The 10,604-nt window shown below is 41.6% G+C and overlaps 1 long non-coding RNA gene across 1 annotated transcript in view; it reads right to left on the bottom strand.

The window, feature by feature from the left end:
- Positions 1-6,383: 6,383 nt before the first annotated feature.
- Positions 6,384-10,604, bottom strand: part of LOC311604729 — a 51,570-nt gene continuing 47,349 nt past the window's right edge. The window contains exons 4-5 of the long non-coding RNA XR_014781633.1: positions 8,952-9,061; positions 6,384-6,642 (exon numbers count right to left, since the gene is read on the bottom strand). This is a non-coding gene — a long non-coding RNA (uncharacterized lncRNA). The remainder of the gene's footprint in view (positions 6,643-8,951; positions 9,062-10,604) is intronic.

Raw genomic sequence — 10,604 nt, 5'->3', positions numbered from 1 at the left:
TGTTGCCTTGTGAGAAGTGCTACCATCCTTCTGGCAGGTTACTGGACCAATTCGATATTGGCTTCTTCAACCGTTAGCCCACCCTGTAGAGGAGAGCCAGATCTGAGTTGTTCTGTGATACTGACACATTTCACACCAGTGCATCACTGGAAGGTCTTGGTGAGTACAAGTCCTCAAAGCCTTCTCACTCCTGGTGAGCTTTTAGCTCCAGATAATGTTTGTTCTAGCTTAGCCATTTCCCTAATCCTTTTAATCTATTTTTTTCACCACCTGCCAATATAAATTCTGTCATTTCAATATCATTTGCTATAAGAAAAGTCTGGAGGAAGCCCTATTCCCATTTCTCTGAGATAGCACCAGATAGATTTCCAAAGTGGCTGTACTAGTTTGCATTCCCACCAGCAATGAAGGAGTGTTCCTCTCTCCCCACATCCTCGCCAGCATGTGGTGTCGCTTGAATTTTTGATCTTAGCCATTCTGATGGGTGTAAGATGGAATCTCAGAGTTGTTTTGATTTGCATTTCCCTGATGACTAAGGAGGTTGAGCATTTCTTTAAGTGTTTCTCAGCCATTTGATATTCCTCCGTTGAGAATTCTCTGTTTAGTTCCAAGCCCCATTTATCAATTGGGTTATTTGGTTTGGTGGTGTTTAATTTCTTGAGTTCTTTATATATTTTGGATATTAGACCTTTGTCAGATGTAGGGTTGGTAAAGGCCTTTTCCCAGTTTGTAGGCTGTCGCTTTGTTCTCTTGACAGTGTCTCCTGCCTTACAGAAGCTTCTCAGTCTCATGAGGTCCCATTTATTAATTGTTGACATTAATGTCTGGGCTGTTGGTGTTCTGTTCAGGAAGTTGTCTCCTGTGCCAACATGTTCCAGGCTCTTCCTCACTTTTTCTTCTAAGTGACTTAGTGTCTCTGGTTTTATGTTGAGGTCTTTTCAGGTTACCAAGAAGAGACTTGATACCCTATGTGCATATACAGGGGGAGGTAATCCCCCTCAGGAACAGTCATAGGGGAGGGGAATAAGGGGAAAATGGGAGGGAGGGAAGAATGGGAGGATACGAGGGATGGGATAACCATTGAGATGTAACAAGAATAAATTAATAAAGGAGAAAAAAAAGTAAAAAAAAAAAAAGAAAGAAAAGAAAAGAAAAGTCTCAGCCACAGTTCTATGCTGAGTGGGAAGATTTCAGCATTTGTTTGTTTCATGTGTCTGTGTGTTTTATCTGCATGTATGTCTGTACACTACATGTATACAGTGCCCACTGAGGCCAGCAGAGGGAGTTAGATGCCCTGGGACTGGAGATATATTGTGAGCCACCATGTGGGTTCTGGAAATCAAGCCATAGTCCTCTGGGATGGTAGCCAACATTTACACACATGTCTCTACCACATGCGTGCAATGCCTTGGAAGTCAGAAGTGGGTGGAGGATCTCTTGGTGATCAAGTTATACACTGTTGTGAGCTGCCAGGTAAGTGCTTGAAATTGAACCCAGGACCTCTGGAAGAGCAGCCAGGACTCTAAACCACTGAGTCATCTCTCCAGCCCTAAAAGCAACTTGGTAGGAAACATTAGGATATGCCTCTAACTGTACAGTTATAGAAATCTGAGAAAACCAGTTTTTTGGAGCTCTCCACATAGGTCCTCTCAAGTTATGTGTGAAAATTCTAGGTATTTCTAATTACAGCCCTACCCTGGGTATAAGAAAGCTGCATTAGTTGAACATTCATTAATCTGAAAAATATAACCATTCTTTTAGACCATGAGTTTAATCTTCAGGCTTGTTTGCATGTTTGTTTGTATGTATGATTGATTATGTGTTTCCTCACTGCATGATAAAAGGGCAATTTGTAATCTACCAAAGAGATTATAAGACTAACATTTAATATCCAATCATTTGCTAATTCTTCCTCAACTTGTTATCTATTTATATTCACTAACAATGACTCAATTTCATCATCTTAATAAGTGTCTATTTTCAGGGGATCTGAAAGTCTGAATCCGTACAGATCAGTGTGCCTACACTGGAGAGCTCGTTTAAGTTATGGTGAATTTTTAACAATCAGGCCACCACTTTGTGCCAGAGTAAGTTCATGTTTTCCCTGCCACCCTGGATTGGGTCTCAATGACCACTGGACAGTGATCCAACCACAAAATTCTCTCATACCATTTGTTCTTTAAGAACTAAAAGAGCCAGTTAAAAAATAGACACTGAGTTGGATGCCCAAGTGCAAAATATGTATTGGTTAATAATATAGAAAAAATAAGATTGAATTAGGGGGGAGGTTAGGTGGAAGTGCCAATGTAATACCATGGTGCTGGAGAGTTTCAGAGGGGAAAAGGTGTTTGAGAGGAGTCCAAAGTAGGAGGAAACTTCTGAGCTTGGATACAGATGTTTTTCTCAGTCATTGGCTGAAGACTACTCTGGGAGGAGCCTGAAGTCGGCTTAGTGGCTCTCTTTGTTCGCTTGGGAGAAGAAGATGGGCTATGGCTTAAAGCTACTGTGGAAGATCTGTTTGATTCGGGGTGTGGGATTTCACTTAAGTTACCAAGTGAAGACATGCAATGGCCAAGACAATAAACCTTGCAAAGGTGATCAATGTTTTTAGCCATGAGGGAAACGCAAACTAAAATTGCCTTGAGATTTTTATCTCACTCTAGTCAGAGTGGCTGCATTAAGAAAGCCTTCAAAGGTGTGGGGAAAATAGAAGCCTTTATGTTCTGCTAGAGGAAACGTAAAATGATGAGATTGCTGCAGAAATCAGTATGGACATTTGTGGAAGACCTAAACAACATGATCCAGCTATACACTCTGGCCACAGAGATGCCCGCGCATTCATGTTCATTACTGCAGTGTTCATAATAACTAAAATATGCAATCAGCCTCAATGTCCCTCAGTGGATGAATGGATAAAGAAAATGTGGTTAATACATGCAATGTGATTTTATTCATTCGTGAAAGAATAATGTAATCACACTGAATGTGGAAGTTCGCACTTGTACTTCAAGCATTTAAGTGACTAAGACAGGAGAATCGCCACAAGTTTGAAGCCTGCCTGGACTGCACAGAGAGTTCCAGGTCACCGTGGTCTGTAGGGTGAAGGCCTGTCTCAAAACTTAATTAATTACTTAAGTCATAGCAGTTGTAAGAAAGTGAATAGAACTAGAACACATCATTCAACAAAAATACTGCAGAATTCCTCTCAGTTGAGGTGTCTGTTTACATTTGCATATGTGTGTGTATGTGGGAGTGTGCAAAGGGGTCATGAGATTAGAAAGGGGACATGAATGGAGAAGAAGCAATCTTAAGCAAGAAGAGAGGTGGGCAAAGAGAGGGTAAAGGACACGGAAACAGAAGAAGGCTATAGAAGGGAAGAAGGGAAACAGTGAGTTGGGTATAGGAATTAGGAGAGAGACGTCAGGGAGGGAAGAATTGAGAACAACACATGCATGAAAATGTCACAATGAAATCCAATACTTCGTATAGTAAATTTAGAAAAAAATTTAAATCTGACGGGCATGAAAAAGGAACTATAGCTGGAAGATGCTAACCCAACTTTTCACTGCCAGGCTAACAGTTCATTTTGAAAGAATATCTGAATGTCATGTTTCCATGGCCAGGAATATTTTAAATTTTAAATAAGGAATAAATCTAGCAAACTTTGAGCATTAAATATAAAAGACTATAATAAAGCTATAAAATAAGACAGTATAATATAGAAATAATCATAGGCAAATACATTAAAGAGACAAAATTGAGCTCAGAAACAGAACCACACTTATGCTCTCAATTAAGTTTTGAAATAAAAGCACTAATGTACTGAAGAGAAAGAGGAAATTTCTTTCAACACATGGTGGTGGTGTGGTGGATATCCATTTGCAAAAAAAAAAAAGTCTTAATCTCTACTCACACCTTACACAAAATTATTCTGAGATGGATTAAAGACCTAAATTTAAACTCTAAAGCAATAAAGTTTCAGGAAGGAAGTGGAAGAGAGTGCTTCCACAGCAGAAGAGAAGGCAGAGACCTTAGACCAGACCCAGAATGTAGCAGCATTCCAATGGGAACGTGATAAATTACACTGCATTGAAGTCTGAGGGTTCTGCTCATCAAGATGCATCCAAAACTGACCGGTTGAAAGAAAATGATAATATGTATATCTGATGAGTGTTCTAGACTGAGACAAGACAGACAGACAGACAGACAGATAGAGGGAGTGGAGAGGGAGGAAGGGAGAGACAAAGAAGATGGGAAGCAGAGAGAAAGAGAAAGAGGGAGGGTGTCATTTACAAAAAAAATCAATTGGGCAGAATCTGTGGCAGTTAATAAAGGGGTATACGAGAATCATTAATAATCATAATAAGTTTTCAGTAGCATTAGGAATTAATGAAGAGACAATTAAAGCCAATAGTGTATTATTGATCACCCATGGAAATAACTAAAAATTAAGAAACAAAACCCCAATGAGACCAAATCTTGATGAAGATGTGAAAAGTCCAGGATTCTCCTTCCGGGTGTAAAGGGCTGTAAAACAGGGAAGCACTCTGTAACACAGGCTTTTGCTTTAGTTTCAGCTTAAACATACACCTACTCTGTGACCCAATGGCTCTGTCACCACGTCTATTTGCCCAAGAACAGTGAAAACATGTTTACACGTGATGTCCACAAAGAAGAGGAACCGTCTTGAATGTCTCAGTAAAACATTGCCAAGCTGAGCAAGGAACCCAGCCAGCAGGTTATTAGACTCAGCCAACGTGAAGTTCCAGAGATGGCAAAACTTGGCACAAGCGCAGAAGGGGGAGTCAGGCAAAAGGCTGCCTCCAGGACAGAATCCAGGTGAAGCAGTAGTTTTCAACCTGTGAGTCATGACCCCTCTGGGACCCAATGACAGTTTTGCAGGGGTCCCGTAACCCCATCAGAAAACACGGACACTTACATTACAATTTATAGCAGTAACAAAATTACAGTCACAAAGCAGCGATGAAAATAATTTTATGGTTCAGGTCACCACAACAGGAAGAACTATATTAAAGGTTCACGGCGTTAGGAACATTGAGAACAACTGCTCTAGAGTGCTGAAATATCATCTCTGTGCTCTATGTGTTTAGAAAAGCTCATCAAACTGTTCGCTTCAGAAGTGTGCACCTCGGCACATTAAGTTGCACCACAGCATTTTAAAAGTAGGAAAACTACAAACACCATGTAAGGTCATATTAAGTCCAATATGGACGTCTCTCATGGAGGGAAAGAGATGGGGACTCTCAGATGCTGCTATATGTGGGCAGTAACTCAAACCAAAAACATTAGAAATTTAAACCTACTGTGTGTATACCATGTGTGACATGGCTACTCCAATTGTAGGCATTTGTCACACGAAAAATAGCTGTACATACATGTGTGTATGCATATGATGTTGCTCTCTAATTCTATTACATATGAAGCCACCACAGAATATGCATTAGAATGTTGGTTGTAGAACTGTTCACATGGCTATCAATAGAACAAAGTGAGATATTATATCCTAAGAGAATGAAGATCTCACAAGTAAGTGGGAAATATAGATAACTATTAGAAAGCCAGACACATGCACTGTGCATCTCCACACACGTGAGCGAATCCGAGGCCTGAATGCTGGCTCACAGATCAAATTGTATTGTTATTACTTTGTCAAATGTATTATTAATTTGTTTATTTACATTCCCAATGAGTTATTTATGCTTTCTGTGTTCATGATACACATTGCTTCAGTGCAATTTAAAAAGCAGATTGCCTACTCTTTTATGACATTATATGGAAAACCCTAAAGATGCCATTGAAAACCAATTTAATGCTCAAAATAAACAACAAAAATCAATAGCATTTCTGCTCAATAACAATAAACCATCAATAAATAAACCAAGAATAAAGATGTTAGACTAATGGTCCATGATATATCTTAACAATTTATAGCTACATATAATATCTCTTCTGAACAACTCACCCCCTGAAAAAAAAACATGAAAAACTCTGTTCCTCTCTGTAATTAGGATGGGGTTAATCTGGATTTACTATTAAAGACATGAGCTTCCAAAATAGAATGTTCCAGGATTATTTCAGGTAATAATTTCCCTTCACTATGTTTTCCCTTCTCTAATAAAAATTGATCCAGTGATTATCTGGAGCTCAAAATACTTTCTTATAATACTCAGAATTACTTAGCTAGCTCACAACTCTAGAACTTCCCTTCGTGAGTATAGCACATGCACTCAGTATGGAGCAGTTGTGTCTCTGCTGATCTCAGATATGAAGAAAGAGCATGAGACCAGAATTCTTGTTGTAGGACACACCAAGAGGAAAGAGGGGCAATATGTAAATCCCAGCCACTGACCTAAGGGGCGGGGCTCAGCCTCAGGTAGTTGCCTCTGGGAACAGCCTGGAGGAAGGGAGCTGGAGCTGGGAAAGGGTTGCTGGGTAATCCGGTTCTTCTGCAGCCCTACTCAGCTCCACATTGCTCTCCAGGATGGTCTTCTGTCTTCCTCAAGGATGTATATGTTCCCTGGGACTTTGCTCATTCTCAGAACTGGAAGCAAGGCAAGTCCAGTGTCACCACCAGCAGCTACTGATACAGACACAACCCACTCAGGAACATATGAGGTCATCCTGCACAGAAGGTACATCAGGAATTTATCTGGTAAGGATTTTGTAATTGTTTCAACACAGATAGTTTAAGGGGATGCAAACAGCTGGAAGTAGCACACAGGCATCCAACCTGCCCTTTCCTTGGGGCACACCAGCCTCAAAAGGCCAGAATGCTGGCCATCAAATTTTAATGCTATTTCTGCTGAGTCCTGGAGAGCTTCTCTAGCATAGCTTTTGAACTGTCTGCCACCATCCCACACCAACTTGCCTCATGATCAAGAGGGGACACCTGCTTTCCTCAAAACCCTCAGCCTATTAACTTGATTTAGCAGTGGGAAGGAAGTCTCTCTCTCTCTCTCTCTCTCTCTCTCTCTCTCTCTCTCTCTCTCTCTCTCTCTCTCTCTCTCTCTCTCTCCCTCCCTCCCTCCCTCCATAGTACTGAGAATATTTTGTCTAAAATATAAGGGAATTTTCTCATGTCTTCCCCATGTGCATCAAGACCTCACATTTACCTCCCTAGGGAGCTTCCCCTGAGGAAAATTGGAGTAGGAGGGAGTTTGTGTGCTAGAGACCCTGCCAAGGACACTGCTATTTCCACACACAATCCTTGCAATGGTTCTGTGGGGCAGATTGTCACTACTTTATAAATAAAGAATCAGAGAATTGATCAAAAACACAGTGTGAAAGAGTCAAATCCGCAGTCCAAGCCAAGGCACTCCTCACACTGAGGACCACACCTTTTCAGTTGTCACTCAGCAAATATTTAGACCCCACTCAAGGGGCCAGGCCTGTGTGAGAGAGAGCAGTGGAAGGCCAGATGAACCTGCTGCCTGTATTGGCGTCTTGAGGTGCATTTGAGAGGATGGGGGAAGACTGGGAATGAATCATATGGATACAGGGCAGGTAGATGCCAGGGAAATTGCACTGAAGTTGAGCTTTTTAAAGAATACGGAGATAGCATTGCTGTTTAACAATCTCCATGTGCATAGTACAATTTGATGTGTTGTTGTGCCTTTTCCCAGGAACCCATGGCACTATCAACATTATGAACACATTCGGCATCCTAACCTCTGCCCATGCTTCTTCCTGATCTTTTACATTTCCTTCTTTGACCCTTTACAACCCTCTGCAATCCTCAGGCAGCCAGGCATTGGCTTCTGTCACAGTTGCTTAGTTTACAGTTTGTATTTCAAGTAAATGCACTTGGCATCTGTCACTCAGTGTAAAGGATCATAAATTTACTCATGCTTGTCCTTGGAAGGACTATTTACTCATTATTATTGCTGAGTAGTATTCCACTATATGGATGCATCCTAGCTTGCTTATCCATTCATTCATTGGTGACTATTTTGACTGTTTCCAGCTTATGATTATGATAAACCAAGTCACTATTGCATATTCATGTACCTTAAAGAGAGATGAGGTCATAGATCTGAAGGTTCTTGGTCCTGTCTAATGTTTCTCTGCTGAAGTACTGTGACAAAAGGGAAGCTGGCAGTTATTTGATTAGTTCCTCTGGGCCCCATCCTAGGGTAATTCATAGCTGCTTCCCAGTGTTGCCCAGGCATTATCCATTAAAGACAGACACTACTACCCATAGTCTGAGGGTTAACTTTACCCCATCTGTTTGACTAGGGTAAGGGGTCTCTGGCTACCCAACAAAACATTATTTCTGGGTTTGGTGGGAGAAGGAACTGTTTCCAAATAAGCTTTGCATGTTCATTAGAAGACAGGCAAAGCTTTCACCTGTGTGGATGACATCACCCAATCCTTTGTGGCCTGAATACAATAGACTGATGAAGAAAGGGAGCTGCCCTCTCTAGCTGAGTGGAAGCATTTATCCACTCTGGCCATCAGTGCTCCTGCTTCTCCAGCCTTCAGACTCAGTCTGAAAAGCATCCCTGACTTTACCAAGTCTCCAGCTAGCAAACAGAAAATCTTAGCATTCCTCAGCCTCCATAATTACAGAAAACAATTCCTACAGTGAATCTCTTCTTATAGATCTGTATCTTTGTTATTGGCTTCCTTTCTCTAGAGGTCACTCCCTAGTAAACATGGTTATGCACACACATGCCACTGTTTCTTACCCTTGTCTTACAGAGACACTGATTACGGCCATCTCCCACAAGCATAGATAGCACAAGTCAAGCAGAGTCAACATCAAGTCCTTAATGTGGGCTATTAATGCCAAGTGGCCAGGGACCTCACCCGAAGGCCTCAGCACTGACTGTAATGGCTTCGAGCAATGGCTGAGTGCACCCCATCCTGCCACATGTCCTGGGAAAGCAGCAAGCAGGCATGCCATGATAACCTCCAGGATGGAAACTTACCAGAAGAGGAAATCGCCTGCTCAGCACAGCTTTGCCGTCCTCACACAGTTTGTCCATCACTGCAATCTGTCAAGTTGCCCTCCACAGAAGCCAAGAAGCTACCTCCCAGCCTTTAAAAAAAAAAAAAAAAGAACAAGGGAGTAAGAAAAAAAATTCCTTCTGCTTAGCAGTCCTTGTCTCTATGACTATAGCATTGATCAGATCTCTGCCTAGCATGACATCAGATCCATCAGAAAGCACGGCTTGGCCATCATCTCAGAGGCAGCAGGCTTGCCTTCTGCTAATACCATATAGGAATTCCTTTGTACCACTTTATGCATGCCAGTCCCTAGCTTGCCAAGCAGAGGCTGTATAGTAGACTTGATTTCCATACTAAGCCATGCAGGGCAGGGTAGACGGCTCAGTCGGGCAAGTGCTTGCTGCTCAAGCATAAGGACCTGAGTGTGATCCCTAGAATCCACAAGTACAAAAAAAAATTTAAATCCAGGCCCACATGATTATTATTATTTATTATTATTATTATTATTATTATTATTATTATTATTATTATTATTATTATTATTATTCAGTGATGGTGAGGCAGACACAGGCAGATCCCTGGGGCTCATGGCTGTGGTGGTTTGAGTGAGATGCCCCCCATTAGTCTTGGACATGTGACTATTCCGTCCCCAGTTGGTGGATGCTTTGAAGCTTAGGAAGCAATGACCTTGCTGGAGAAAGTGTGTCCCTGGGGACGGGTTCTGAAGTTCCAAAAGACTCATGTCATCTTGAGTTAGCTCTCTCGGCTTCATGCTTGTGGTTGGAAACATGAGCTCTCAGCTGCTATGCCAGCTGCATTGCACTTGCGTGCCACTTCCGATCTACCACCATGCAATCTAACTGTAGTTTCCAAATAAACTCCTTTTTCTATAAGTGGGCCTTGGTCATGGTGTTTGGTCACAACAACAGAAAAGTAACTAAGACTAGGTCAGCCTAACTAAGTACCTAAGGTCAGCCTACCCTAACAAGTAAGCTCCAGGCCAATGAGAAACCCTATCTCAAAAAAGCTAAGGTAGACGTATGCCAACAAGCAATACCAAAGGTTGTCTTCTGCCCTTTATTCACACATGCACAAATGCACATGCCCACACATATCTGCACCCATACAACATGAACATGAACACATATACATGTGCTTATATACACAAAATTCAAGATAATTGAATAATAAATAAATAAAACCTGCAAATGGTTCCACTTGAATCAACTTCTGTGAAAGCCATGGCCTTCATCTAGGTTCCATGGTTTTATCTACTGTGTCTCTCTACACAACCCTCTCTGAGGCTGTCATTGATTGAGTGGTCTAAGACTGAACTGCAAAGAGCAGGCAAGTTTGTCCAGCCACCACAATAGAGGAGTCCGGACCCAATTCAACATGCCCCATGTTTCATTTCTGTTATCAGTGCACAATACAAGTTCGTAAAGAACTGGGAGGGCTTCCAGCCAGTTATTTATCCCAATAGCTCCTTAATTTTGTTAGTGTTTTCATTATTTAAGTGGATGCATGTGGAAAAGTGTTGTAGGATATTGATCATAGTGTGAACTCCGAGCCTGTGTTGTTCAGTGGCAAAACCTGATTTTGGTTGTGGTGTGACCCAGCCCTAGCACACACCT

The sequence above is a fragment of the Acomys minous genome (assembly GCF_964271855.1).
Source record: "Acomys minous genome assembly, chromosome: 9".
In the NCBI taxonomy this organism is placed as follows: Eukaryota; Metazoa; Chordata; class Mammalia; order Rodentia; family Muridae; genus Acomys; species Acomys minous.
The sequence above is the reverse complement of the archived record's forward strand: the minus strand, read 5'-3'. Positions and strand labels throughout refer to the sequence as shown.